The sequence below is a fragment of the Anguilla rostrata genome, chromosome 3 (assembly GCF_018555375.3).
Source record: "Anguilla rostrata isolate EN2019 chromosome 3, ASM1855537v3, whole genome shotgun sequence".
NCBI classification, from domain to species: Eukaryota; Metazoa; Chordata; class Actinopteri; order Anguilliformes; family Anguillidae; genus Anguilla; species Anguilla rostrata.
In genome coordinates, this window is record NC_057935.1 from 15,734,937 (window position 1) to 15,750,348 (window position 15,412).

Sequence of the window (15,412 nt, forward strand, 5' to 3'; positions counted from 1 at the left end):
TTACATAGGTGTTACAGAGTCATTATGAGACGGTAGTGCAGGGGATACTGGTATAACAGTTAGAGGCTTAGACCTATAGCTCATGCAGTGCCATTGACAGGTTTCAGGGGTGGAAATACTGCTTATGCTTGATGTTACGCCGGAAAATGAACTTGTTGTTTGGCTAAGCGTGAGCAGAGACTGGCCCCGTTTTCGATGGAGCAATACTCGGAAAGGGCGTAATGGGTTTTTTGAGAAGGAGGCAAAGAACGAAGGAAAAAAGTCTAATTTTCTCAGAAATGCAATCTCTTCGTTCCACTGAGAAAAATGAGGTGCTAAGCAAATTTTCAGCCTCCCATTACTCTGGTCCTTTGCACTCAGCCTGTTCCCACAGATGCCTTGTCTATCAGTTGAATCTAGCTTCATGACACCATGGTTATTAGGCTTCTTTTCAGCGAGAATACAATCTGCCCTTCCAGGATGCAGGTCCCTTTGTGTCCTAATGACTTAACTATAAATGAGATTTTAATATTCAAATAACCATGCCCCAAATAGGATAACATTTGAGTGTGATCCTGTCAAACCATGACAGTTTCTAAAATTTTACTATCGTAGGGAGCCATTTTGTCCACACCAGGGAGCAACAGTTTTTTTTTTTTTCTTTGACTTTCCAACCATTTTTTACTGAGGGGTAGATCACAACGACTGGTCTGTTTTGGGATTTCTCACCATTGAAATTCTGCTCTCAATTACTGAATAAGCTCAATCGTTTATTTGGTCTGATATTTGTGATTATTTACAGTATGATGTGCAGCTACAGACCACACAATGTACCCTTGCTGAAAATGTTTTATCGTGGTCTGATATCACAGTGAACCAACACTGGAGAACATGTGTTTAGTAAATGAAGCCAGAAGAAAAGAAATAGTCTACATATACCAACTCTCCAGGGATGGATCTTTGCCCCTATGGTTTAAATGAAGGCAGTCACTGATATGTGAAAAGGACATGGTATTTCCTGAATGGCAGAACATAGTGGTTGGGTCATGCAGGGGGCTTCAGGTTTTGCTGAAGTTCCCTTTTAGAAAGTTCTTAATAAACTGCAAACTTTAATTACTTGAGGAAATATCTACGTGTATGTGTGTGAAACATAAAATACATGCTGCGTATTGTACTGATTGCCTTCAGCATTGCTGTCCATCACTGGTGTTCACTCATAACTCTTTGAAACAGTTCATATCTACATACTGTGTCAGCATTCAAGGGCTTGAAATTAAGTTTTTGGCTCACCAGCCACTGTGGCTAGTAGTTTTCCAAAATCACAAGCCACTCAGAATGGAGTTAGCTCAAATGGAGTTAGTTATTTCAGATTCCTTGTGTAAACTACAGTGTTTTGTTTTTCATAGAGAATGATACCAAATGACCACACACCAAAATGGCTGGTAAGAGTGATAGAGTTACACTCCCCTGCCAAATTCTACCCAGATTTGGTGGGTGGCAGGTGTTAACATCAAGCCCTGTGTGCATGTATGTGTGTGTCTGTAAGTCATCCTGGATGTGATTTATACAAGTATTTATCTTCCATGTTTTTTTTTTTGGTTTTTTTTTTCATACCAATTGATAAAATATTTAATACAGAATTTCAGTACTGCAATTTTAGCTCACACTGTCAGTATATTTTGTTAAAGTGTGCATGGACTTTGCTTTACCTTCTTATCAATCGGGCAGGCTTCCCTGGTACAGGTTGTGAGCATTCCTGTCGTTTATTTTTAAATGAGCTGCAGTGCGATTAAGCTGTCCTGGGAATACCAGTTCCCTAGAACAAGGCTGGTTGTTATATACCAACCTATATGCCTCACCCTGCCTCAAAGGTGTGCATTTCATTAATGTTTCCAGGTAAAGCTGCTGTGGTTTGGGTGCTGTCCTCCAGGGGAACGCCCGAGGGCAGCCTTTTAGGATGGCACTGCTCCCTTCCACGGATCACAGGTAATGTTTTGAGGAGCGTGACACTGACGTTATCCATATGGCATGCCATTCGCAGACACCAGATCTGAACCCAATTGAGCATTTATGTGATATTCTGGAAGAGCTCCTGAGACTGCACTTTCCAGTTCTGTCAACTAGGCATGAGCTGATTTCCTCTTTTATGGAAGAGAGGTATCATATTCCTCTAACAAAATTCCATATGCTGACTATGCCATAGCACCCATGCAGCAAAGAATGAAGTCTTAATGGGTATTATAAACTTTGATAACTTCAGACATCAATTACTTTTTATAGTTTTGTGATTAATTTTATTACCTAAGCAAATTTAATATTTAATTTAATATCTTATTCTTTGTTTTAATCGTTTGTTCTTAGCTGACAGGTTTTAGGGCTGGATGAAGGTGCCAATATTTATATTTGTATCTGTATTTGTTCAACCAACAAATGACTTGTATTTGCAGCAGCAGCGACCAAATTTCATAATTACAAAACCATGTAAAACTATTTTCTTGAAATAAAGGACACAGCTGAATCGATTTCAATGTTTGCATTTCTAAATTATAGCGGTTTTGTTATATAGGCCAAGGGAAAATGTATTCAGGCATATTACAAGAACCTTGAGAAAAGTGCTATAATGTGTATCATACACATTTTAGCGCTGTTCTCAGTGTTCCTGTAATATGTACAATATTGTACATATTACACAAAATGGAGCACAAAGCACAAAATGGAAAGTATTTAAAGAAATACAAAGTTCAATATTTAAAAAAATTAATTCAGCACATTTCTCCCTCTCTTCTCCTGGGAATGCGCTTATGAATTCCACAGAGAATGCACAGCTTTGCTGGGATTGCATGCACACAAATCGGTTATAATTCATGCAATTGCTGTATAGCTATTTTATTCAGTTTGTTCAAACTCATTATCAAATCCAAAAATATGAGTTCTATGCCTACATTTCTGTAACTATAGTGTCCATAATTATTCATCCCCACCCTAAAGGCTTTATCAGCTTCATCACAATTGCAGTGAATATGTGCAAAATGAGTTCCAATAGTACTTTATTGGGAAATTCATATCAAAGCACCGGTCATTCAATTGTTGAATAGTGTGCCGTGGTAGACAGTGACACATTTGGACCTGGGTAAGAACACCTATTGTTGTCTATTGCCTTGGGGAAAAAAAACTTGCACGGCCTTTGAGCAAATAGCATCAAGAGGTGGAAAGAAAAGATCTGAATGTGGATACTATTGGCCAAATCCGAGAGGAGAAAGCATTTGGGGTGAATGCATTATTAGAGTGTTGCCAAATACGGTATTTGTATTCGGCACTATACCTAGGAGGTTCTAGTTAACAGCAATTGAAGACTGGGTATTGTTCACATCTGTTGCACATTATGGCATAATACATTTGTTTCAACGCAAGGTTTTGTCACTTGTGACACAACAGTGTTCGCCCAACAATGTGAGGTTTTTTGTTCAATACCTAATTGTAAAATCACACCATTTCTGTATTGCCATGGCTGTGAATGTGAAATTAGCAATGGTGTGAGAAACCTTTCATGGCTTTAATTCCAGGCCAGCTATTCACAGAACATTAAAGAAATCAGAAAAGAAACAACAATGGATGAAACCCTGCAGGCTACAAGAAAGAAGGTGAACCTGGCTTTGCTTTGATTTTTCACTAAATGGAGATATACCAACTAAAAAATAAATTCACCAAAGAAGAGGTAAGGCTAACTCACTCACTGGCAGCAAGGTGTTATTTTAATAATATTCTTCTGTCATTGAGAGTCACTATTATTCTTTAGCAAATTAAATATTGTCAATTTAATTCCGTCAATTTAATTGAGTGAGTACCTAGGCTGCAAAGCATTAAATATGAATACTATGCAAAAATGCAACGTCTTGTCCAAGCTCACATCTTGTATCAGTCCAGTCTAGCTGTAAGATTATAAATTTCATCAGAGTGTCTGTGGTGTTTTGGCCCCTGAGCCTTCTTGTAATGTCCTGTGGTGATACAATACACCCGTTGGACCGTATCGGTTGCATTGAACACGAAGGATGGTTGCAGTCTCAATCATGAGGGATAATTTATACCCTAGCTTTTATACACGACAGCTTGCATCACCGACCGGAAAGATTCTGCAAAATGCATGATATTGACAGACTCTCCCTGTTTGTGCTTAAAAGTCCAGAATGTTCTACACGGAAAAGCCATTCACACTGGCCTCCAGGGCTCTGATCTCACAGTTTCCACATGCAGAGACATTGCTGAGTTTATATCTCGCCGGAAACACGTTTTAAAAGTTGCCTGGAGAAAAAGAGCGATATTTTTTTTCAAAATCTTTGTGCAAAGTGTTCTCAGAATGTCTAGAGGTCATGATTGATCATTGAAGTACAGGGTAAAAGCATTACGCTCTTTCTGTATTTTCTCTTTTTTTCCGAGAGGAGATCCAAGGACAGTTTATTTTAGATTAGACCTTACTTGTCACGTTTTAGATTCCTGCCTTGACAATTATGTTCAGTCCTGTGATGTTATCTTTTGATTGAATTTTCTCTTCAGGCACAATTCCTCAGTTATTACACTTTAGTAGTTGTCATGCATCGTTCTCTCTGGAAAGTCTGCACTCCCCATATGATCCATCCATACTGTGTTCTGTTCACTCCAACATGGTTGGTTTGAGGTTTACAGGAACTCAGGAAGTTAGACAATATTTTTTAAGATCTCCAGGGTGAAAGTACCCATTGCTCTCTGAGTTATTAGGGAGCTTTAAGCTGCATATGGGAATTGGATTTTATCCAATCTCGACACTGAAAAAGATCCACACAATGCCATCTTGATAGCCAATCAGGGCAAAGATGTGCTTATGCAACTCAATTTGCATACGGTGACTACTAAAGCGAGATCCCAGCCTGCAATCTTTCTTCGAGACAAATTTTCAGCGAAGGAAAGGGTCTGCAGAGCCTAAAGCTTGCTAATAACTCATAGAACAATGGGTACTTGTACCCTGGAGTTCTACTTCCTTATTAGCTTCATTTTAAGCTGCATGTGGGAAGCCAGTCCCCCACACCCTGTCGTCAACTTCAGCCCACTGATGCAGAACGATATGGACAAGCCTTGCGTAGAGTGGGCACAGAGCCCCCACCAGAGGGGGCATGCCCACACTCTCATGTGGAAAGTTAATCACTGGTAGAAAACAAGCAGTCTTCAGCTAGGTAGCTAACCATATGCTGAAGCTAATAAGGAAACACAATACCAAGCCCAGCTAAAAATCGCTATTCTGCAGAACCTGTAGTCTGGATTTCAGGACAGCAGTAAGCATGGCATCCACATGTCTGCACAATTTAACTGAATTGTGACTAAATTCACTAAAATTTAAGTCAAAAGTTGAGCACAAGGCCCATGGTCTCAGAATGCTTTTCACAGAGAAGAAGACACATGAACAAAACATAACAGCAAACACTTTTCTTGAACGGAGGAATTTGCTGTCTTATCATTTTCTGTGCTGTTTTCCACAGCAAATATGTGTGAATTTCTTCCTCATACTCAGCAGATAACTTATATCTGTAAGCAGAAAATGAGTTAGTTTATCTCACCAGCCATAAAAGAATGAACTGTCAACATATCAGACGATAAATAAGGTAAAAATGAAAAGGAATCTACAAAACATCAACGATGTTGTTTTTACTGTTTCATAATGACAACTTTTTAATTAATAGCATTGTTAAAATGCAGTAAATAAGGAATTGATGATTGGACATGTACAACAAAATGGGAACATCAAGTAAAAAATTAGGAATTAAATTGGGATTTAATGCCTGTTTATTACAATTACAGTTTGGGATTGAACTGGAGGATTGAGATAGATTTTATGTTGGAATTTGGGGAGTCAGGTAATTGCAAACTTGCTGACACGGGTTCAAATCCTAAAGTGCATGGGTGCTCTGCTTTGAAGCACTATACAATGCAATAAGGAAGTACAACAAGCTCATCTGCAGTGCTCTTCTAATGCAAGGTTCCCAAGCTGCTTAGCCTAAACCATGTCGGTGGATATTTTGCTGATGAATGAATTACGTTTTAAATATAAGTGATGTGTAGCAAGCTGACCTGTAAAGAATGATTGCTAAAGGTTTGAGTCTGTGTATGGCGCAGGTGCACAGCTGGATGTCTGAATATGCAGAACTGTAGTTTTAATTTGGTTTATAGCATCGTTTGTAGTTGTACTTCTGCTGCTTTTTAACTTCTGCACCCACCTGTTTTGCTATTCATACAGTACAATTACCTTCTTGTTCTTCCTGTTTGCACATTTAAAATTACTTAGCTCATTTGGTTAAAGTGTTACTAGATAATCTGCTTTTTAATCAGTATTCAGTAATGTTATGTAGGACAGTGCCTTTAAATTTAGGACAGAAAGGTTTGAGTTCTATGTATAATGCTCTGGCAACTGTCGAGAAAAGACACGTACATTCAGTGTACATTCTTACTGTGTTATACTTTGCACATTACAACCCTGAGATGGCAAAGCAACAGTGGATATTGCAATATCGTGAGAAGATTTCGCAATATGGTAAGCCCTGACCTCCTTACATAACATTCATATTTTAAGAATTTATAAGTGACTTGAGGGCAACAAGAATATGGCACAGTTAATAATTCATAAGTTCTTTGTAAAAGTATATTATAACCTATAACTTACTTATAACCAACTTCCTTAAAATGTATTGTAGATTTTTGCCTCAAATTAACTTGTTTTCAGAAGGAGGTCAAAGTTTCCATATAGATAAATTCCACAAATATTCAGGAATCTTGTTTGTGGCATATGCATCTGTTAGCTCATAAAGTCAGTTACTTTTGGAATCAATCCAGTTGAAAAAAAAAAAAAAAAAATCTGCCACAGTTCCATCTGTAGGTGATTAATTTATTACCCAACCAGTATCTGAAGTATCACAGTAATTAAGATGGCCATGGGAAAGTGTGACCTTACAGCTACGAAGATATTTATTTTCTACTCAGTCGAAAGCCAGTGACTCAATGTGTACCCGAGTGACCGAGTCAGTAACAGTGCCACAAACACAAGGTGAGCCTCAGAATTACGAGTTAAAGACAGTATGTCTCTAGCCAAATGACCAGTGGTCCACAGCAGTCCGAGGTGGTCTAAAAGAGAAAAGGGCATTCCAAATGCAGCATTGTGAAATATTCTTACCCTTGTCATTTATCAGTATTCCTTTTCAAAAATTAAATATAATTTACACTGCATTGATTTTCTTTCTTTTTTTATTTTCTTTTGTTTTTTGGAAATGCACTGTGTAGTAAACTAATTAATAATAAGTGGCCATCTTCAGGACCCAAAGTGATAATGAATACTCTGTAAGAACAAGGGAAATGAGAAGCAGGATTCAAAGCTTGTGGAGAATAAGTAATCCGTTCCTGGTTCGGGTCAAAGAGTTTTTATTCCTCAAAATATTACCGTTTTACAGCAAAAAATTATTTTGCAGTCTAAACAGAGGTCTTGGCATTTGGAGTCCTTGGAGAAAACCACTTGCCTTTCACTCCAGAGCATAGGGTACGTTGAATGTGAGGGGTAAAACAAAATAAAAGTCCTCAAGGTGCATATTAGTAGTAGTAGCATGACGAGTTCATTAAATATATATGCGTGTCAAGTAATAGTGTCATTCAAATAAATTGAGATGGTAAATCTTTTGAGTATCTCAAGGCACAAAGTGTCAGGACTCGTGGGAGGTACGGACCCAAAAGCAGAGGGAAAAAAACTCAAAACTCCAAAATGGGAGGAGAACAAAAGACTTTACTTAACAAAGGGGAACGAAGGGAACAAAAAGCCTCGCAGGGCAACTCTTCACAAACACAAAGACAAACTTAAAAAAAAAAACCCAGGAACAAGGAAAATCCAGAAAAACCTAAACACAAGGGAACCAGAACATGGGCAGGAATACACAGGGCAGGAACATGCGCGACCAAACACAACCAGACACAATCAAAACCGACAAACCAACAAGGATGCAGCACCTGAGTCCAGGAGAAGGGAAACTTATATAGGCAGACACTGACGAGACACAGGAGGGCATCATGAACAATCAGGCCACGGAAGGGAAGGGGAAACGAGACAACCAGCAAACCATAATTAGACAATTGAAAACAATCATACAATTAACAGGGGGGAGCAGGACACAAAACAGAAGTGCCGCCATCTGATGGCCCAACAAGGGAAACACAGACAGGAAAACACAGAACCATGACACAAAGGTTAACATACTCTATGTTAAGGGTGAAAATCCTTTATTACTGTAATTGAAGCCCCTTCTCATCTTCAGACAATGGTGTCACCACAACCCACCTAGATTTCTCCATTCAGTATCCTCCTGACAGCTGGCTGTCCCACCCCTCAAACACCCAGCAACCGCACCTCACGACCCTGCCTCTTCTCTGTCCTCATCCCTTGATGGCAGGTTGACCTTCCCCAAACAGGAAGACAGATTCACTGGCTATCTTCTACAAACCTCACCCCTGTGTTTGTATTCAATTCAGTGCTTCTAGTTATAAAAAGACAAAGCCTTCTCTCCCATTGACTTGCAGGTCTTAAGGCATGCACCTTGACACTCATAAGATGGTAAGTGTGTCTCTAGCTCTTATGGTGTTTTCCTTGCTTGTGAAATGCACTTTTAAAAGTTGCTTTGGCTAAATGTGTCCCCAAAACAAGTGCACTGTAATTGTATACTGCATTTGCATAATTTTTGGCTGGACTGCAGCAGCGGGGCCAGCCCTACAAATGCGAATGTCTGTGACTGAGTGATGAAGTTACACCATTGGTCGGCCGAGTTATGAAGTTACACCATTGGTCGGTCGGATCACGTGTGTTAGGTCCAGCCATATACTAGGTTTCCTAGTCTTGTTTTTAAATACTCAATTCTGATTGGGAGGTGTGTATTACTTTTGCATAGCACCGGAAAAGATTTAATCACCATTCCAAATGAATGCATATCAATGGGCTGACTCAATAAAACAAACATGAGGGACAGCCACTGCCAACTCGAGCATAGTCTGATTGATGTCCATGGATGACTATAGAGAGTGGCTAGTCTGGTTATAGCTTGACAGCGTTAGTTTAGCTAGCTATCTGTGATAGCATACGTGATGTGAGACTATTTAGATCTAAAACCAAATTGAATTTTGATATTAGGTAAAGTGTGTGACAGACCTAGCATAAATCCAGCTTGCTATCTAACTCTGTCTAATATTTTGAAGCATGTGGTAAGTCGTGTAAGTGGGATAATGACCTCAGCTTTCCCTCTGGCAATTTGCTACCTCGGTGTCAGACATTCAAGCTGCATAATGCCCAGCCCCTCAGTCATTATCCCCTCCATATGCAAATGCAGTCAGCTAATGCTGAGACAAGCACTGGCGCACATCATAAGGATGTCCAAATCAGTTTTGGGATGCTAATGACGCAAAAGCACACTGCACAGGTGTGCATTAAGGCAGTGTTGCAGTTTGTAATTAGCTGTGCAAGTGGCAAATGTGTGAGCATGGACTGACCAGTCAGGATGCTTTACACAGTTCTATAAATAAGGGATGATATCCAGTAACCTTGCTTTACATTCTTTGTTTACATGCTTGCTTCACATGCTCTCTACTCCAACCCTTGCCGTACTATCCCCTGGGCTGAAAAATGTTATCTTTTATATAAGATATGTATTATAATATAAAAATAAAATGCAATCCGAATGATTTCGATTTTGATAAATTCCAGATATCTCTCTTGCCAACCCTGTACAGCTCATTCAGCAATCGGCTGCTTGATATAGTTTGGTGCTGCGGCATAGTACTGTAGTTATCTTCCACCAAATGACTGGATTTTAAAGGCCTTTTGTTCAACACTGTGAGCACTGCAACTGGCTCAACTGCTTTGACAAATGTAAAGTCATTTGTTGTATTGTTCAAGAAACCATAGCAACAGGACATGCAAGCAGGTCAGGGTCATCTGTTCAAAGACATTTTGTTTCCACACCAACATTTTTTTTTTATCCGCACGACTGGTGTTTGCCAAAGGTCAAAATGTTCTCATTGGGAGACCAGTTTTCATCATCTGCTTTGATTCCCACACAATGAATGGATGCAATTAATGTGGCAGGGTAGTACGTGTTCGTGAAGTTGAATGTGGGGGAGAGAGAGAAGCAGAGAGACAGAGAGAGTACTGTATTATGTCTTATGTAGCGTCCCATATCATATTTATGCATTTTCTAATGATTACTAGTTGCATTATAATAACTAAAAAATTACACTTTGTATTGACAACTCGTGTTGAAAGGGCCATGAACTTCCCATGCAGCACCATAATACTGTTTGTCATGTGAAATGTAAAACGAGACATGACCATGCGTGAGAGCCACAGTGTTGGTTTCTGCCATGTGTATTGAAAAAAACTTGAGAAAAAAATAACTGTGTACACTCGTACTCTGAACTTTGCATACTCTTTCTCTCCCCCTCTCTCTCTCTCTCTCTCTCTCTCTCTCGTGAAGGACAAGTGCAACATATTACCCATATTGTTACCAACATATTGTTCAAAATACATTCAATTTTTTCCCATTAATCTTTGTCAGAAGGACGAGTGACTATAAAAATTACATTATTTATGATCTTAAAGTGGCCTTTTGAGTCAGGATACCCGCACACCACCAAAAATGATTCAAAACAGGTTTTCCTTTTTGTACTCAACCAAACATTACTGTAGATATGCTTGAGAACATGCAGGGATACTCCTTTGTTTTATATTCTATTAGTTTGCACTTGCTTTAAGTTAACTTGTATGTACACACCCCAGCCACTACATACTTATATTGTTATTTGCAGAACATCCTTTGGCTTCAGTCTGGAGGACAGCACTTGAAATTAATTGGAACTGGATTATAGCACCTGAGACAAATCTGCTTTGGATAACTGGAAGAGAGTTATCACCAGCCATACGACCCTGTACCAACCCCGCAGTCATGTACTTAATCTAAGCAGGGGTGGACTTGGTTTGTACTTGGGTGGGGGGCCAGTAGGTGGCACTCTTCCCTCTTGACCAAATAGGAGCTAAATGCCCCAGTGATAATATCACTGATCTGTTGAAGGTGCCATCCTTTGAATGAGGTGTTAACCCCAGTTATATGCAGAGGGATACAAAAAATTGGATGAATCAGTTCCCCAGGTAAATTATGCAAATATTATGAGACAATTCTTTCCGGTGTCATTATTATTATTATGCATTTATTTTTATTCAGGCGTATTCCCAATCCCTACACACCCTTACTCTGGCCACATAGCAGTACATCAGTGCATCCTGGTTGTGTATTTAAATTTAGATAATCTGGACCAGCATATCGGATAACCGTCACTTTCAAAGGGCACGCATTACCGAAGGGCTATGACATAGTAATGAGAAACTTAGAATTAAAATTTGATGTTAAGACTAGATATAAATAAAAAATAATCATGCAGTGGAATGTGAATGCTTCCATACCCTACTTGTGGATAAAAGATAGACATAAATGTACTGTAGGGAGCTGATTGTGAATTACTGAACTGAAAAATCTAATTTTACTAAATATGTATATATGTATATTTCCGAGCCTATGTTACTTCACTAAGTTGGGCTCTGCAGACATACAGAATTCAGATTGGTTGTTGAACTTGTTCGACTTGTTCTGATTAAACCTGACCAAACTTCACTACATATATAACTCTATTCCAAAGGCCATCAAAAGCCTATAATCAACAGTTGAGAAATGGGCTATTATGTTTCAAGTTTTGTTATATTCCCGCCTGTGTTGTATGGAATAGGTGAGTGGTAAGTTTTAAGCTCTTGTAGTATTGCATATAGATTGTACTTATAAACTGAAAATTCAGCATGGCACAATCAGTGGTCAATTATAGCGCTTGTTCAAAAAGGTCACAATTGAAGAGGCAGCCTATGCTTTTTTAATGCCTTTTTTCTTAAATCTAATAATGCCCTCATGTCCAATGGGGTATTACTACAATCTTACCCCAGTCTTCTCTACTTTAGTTTCCCTTTAGCCCCCTTTTAAAAAATCAATGACCAGCACTTTGTGCATGTGTATTTAGTTCCACTGAAATTGGCTTTAATTATTAGTTATATCTTATTTATTTGCAACAGGTATCATAAACCATATTAAGTCCGATTTGGATAATCACGTTAACTGAAGCCAACAGACTTTAAGCCAGCATTTGTTAAAGCAGCTCTGTGAAATACTGTCTGATTACACTCCCACTACAACTGCCTCACAGAATCTGATTGACTGCACATTCCTGGCTTTCCCTATTAATTTTGATTCCCCATTTCATCACCACAATTAGAAATTGAGCACTCAGTGGATCTACAGTAACTGGGTGAAAAAAGGTAAAGAAAGAGGAAACTGACCTCAAGTGCTTCCTGGTAGCCATAATACAGAAGTCATGTGTGGAAATGTGTTGTGTTTATGGAAAAATAATGTGTTTGGTAATGTGCAGCTTACTGATTTCAGAATGCTGCACTAATCACCGGTTTCAAAAAGCGAGAATAAAAACCATTATTTGAAAGCTGAATAATCAATCTGAGTCATTCCACATTGTAACAAAAATATTTCTTATTGCAAAGATTAAAGAAAAATATTTACTTCTGTGATTTGACACATCTTTTGTGTATGATACAAACCAAGAAGGTAGAAGATACCAACTGTTATTACATCTTTGATTGCAAATCTGATAGAAGTGACAGTTGTTTTTAGCAATATTCCTAACTAAAACAAAGGCATTTGTTTTGTAACATTTTTTTTCCTTCAGTAAATCAATGTATTCCAAAAGCACATTCTTTTTTATTCATTTACTTTGTACGCTCCACTTTTTTAGCATGTCATTTGTACTTATTGGGAACAATATCTCCGTAAATCATATATAATCTTAAAAAAAATGAATATTGAAAAAATCTATGGTCAAGTATAGTAGTGTGCTCAAGGCCAGATCAACAGAAGTTCAACAGGATTTTAACCTAAAGTATCTGGTCTAGATGCCTAATCAACGTATCACCAAACTCCAACACACACACACGCACACGCGCACGCATGCACACACACACACACATAAATATCACATTTTTAAAAATCAGTGTGAATCACTTTGGCTCATACTCAATAAAGAACCTTTTTTTTCTTCTTTTTTTTCTTCTTTTTTCAGCTATAAATACAAAAATCTACTATTGTAATTGTACAAATGTCCCATCTTCTTCAAATTATAACTCAGTTCCTTACTTATGTAACATTTATGTCAATGGCCTTGGATGCCATTAGCATCACTGCAAGTCCAATGCCATTGCCCCCCACCCCCCAGCAGGCAATGTGGTGGCTTTTGTATAACTACACTGAGCTCTTCATCTACGATGTTCCTTTCTCTTCACAGCATGTCCACAGTGGAATCTGTTTGTTGAGCCTTGGTGGTGGCGGGGTACCGTTGCCCAGACACACAGTCAAGCGGTACGGTTGTTATGATCATACAGCTGTGGTTACTGACTGCGTGCAGGCTGTCCTGATGTCTTTCGGTCGTATGTGACATACGGTCAAGTGAGCACTGATGAAGCAGACTGTGCCCACGGCAGATTCCACAGCTGAAAGCTGCTGGGGGAGAAGGAACAGCATGGTACCCACCCGAGGGCAGCTTCTTCCACTCGCTGAAAACCCGCCTCACTTCCCTCTCGCACCTCTCATTTCACACATTCATACCTGGAGCAGGAAACTTTAAAAATGTACTCATGTTTATATTCCATATAAATTTACAGTTCCACATAAATATGACAATGAAGTAAATAGTACAAAATGACCCACTGAGGAATTTTTTTGTCTTACCGAGCACCTAGGAAGTCAAAGTTATATGCATCTTATAAAAATCTGTTGGGCCAGTTAAACTGAACAGAGATCCAAGCTTAAGCTTCAAAGATCACAGAGGGACAGTGGAGCAGAATCCTATGCATAGGTACAGCGGTCATTTTTTTAAGAGCACAATTTATATGAGCACTGCTGAAGCCTATTTAGAGCAATGTTTTAACAACAACATTAATATGAGCACTGCTGAAGTGTATTCAGAGGCAATATTTTTGCAACACAAAATATAGAAATGCACAAAATATAGAAGTACAGAGCTAATGTTTTGACACCATGATTACAAGAAACACAACTGAGGGCAACACAGAGGTAGTGTAGCAATATGAGGAATAAAAAACAGGCCTGCACAGAGATAATACTATGATAACATTTGCTATTGCAGAGCCCCTTTTAATCCCTTAAAACCCACTTAAAAACCCAGGGCTTCTTGTCAGAATCCCTCCTGTCTTAAATAAATGCTATTATCTCCAAAACTATACAGTACAGGCAGGTTCAAAGCTTGAAATACCAATTGTACCAAAATGGCCAAATCCCCTGATCCTACAGGACTCTCTCTCTCAGTAAAAGTACAGGACATATTTATTCTCAAAAACCACAAAGAAATCCAAAAATCTGTAATTACATATACTTCTGATACTGGACAAAACCAGATTAATTTTTCTAATCATACCTGAGGATGTATATAACGCCAGGATAAAAGTTTGAACAAAGCAGCAAAATTAGACATATTCTCACAAAAGTGGGCCCAAGTGTCCCCAAAACTCCTCTCATAGCACTAAACCTCTCCAAACTGGAATATTGTGCATACATTTTTCCCCCAGCCATATACCAATTCCAGAAGCTAATTGAGGGTGGTACCTTCTAGAACCCCACAAATATTCTTTATTTACCCATTCTCTCTTCTTGCCTAAGCCCTGTGGCCTACAAACACAGATTCCCTCTGTGCTGTCAGGTACATCCACACAATTTTTCTTTTAAAGATTCCACCCATTTTTGATTTAGAATGAGCTCCTTTGGTGGAACAAAGCTCCTACCTTGAGATTGCATCCCAATTCTACTAATCAAGATGCTTAGCAAAGATTCTAGTGGTTGATTAGTAGAATCAGGTGTGTTACTGCTTGACTGAAACAAAAGCAGACACCCACACTGGCCCTTTATTAATAAGATTGGGGACCCCTGCTCTAAAACATGAAAGCACCCAATCAAGAAAAATTAACAGCTTGTTAGCATTCTATAAATAATAATAATAATGTTTTTTTCTTTTTGATGTGTTTCCTATTCCCATTTGAAAGCCTACAGTACTGCCACAGCATGTCCAGTGTTACTCTTACAAAGCTCACTGTATCGCACGTAGACAAAGCTGGTGATATTGACTGTTTTCTCCACTGCATGGACTTTTATTTGTTTGAAGGGCACATAAATTATTTATTTGAAGGGCACATAGAAATATTTTATATGTTGGATATATTTCAATTTAACTCTTACTTGGATGATTCTTATGTTTGCTGAAATCTTTA

General features: G+C 38.7%; 1 long non-coding RNA gene across 1 annotated transcript in view; it reads right to left on the minus strand.

The window, feature by feature from the left end:
* Nucleotides 1–15,412, minus strand: part of LOC135252020 (uncharacterized) — a 42,452-nt gene that overhangs the window by 12,418 nt on the left and 14,622 nt on the right. The window lies entirely within an intron of this gene.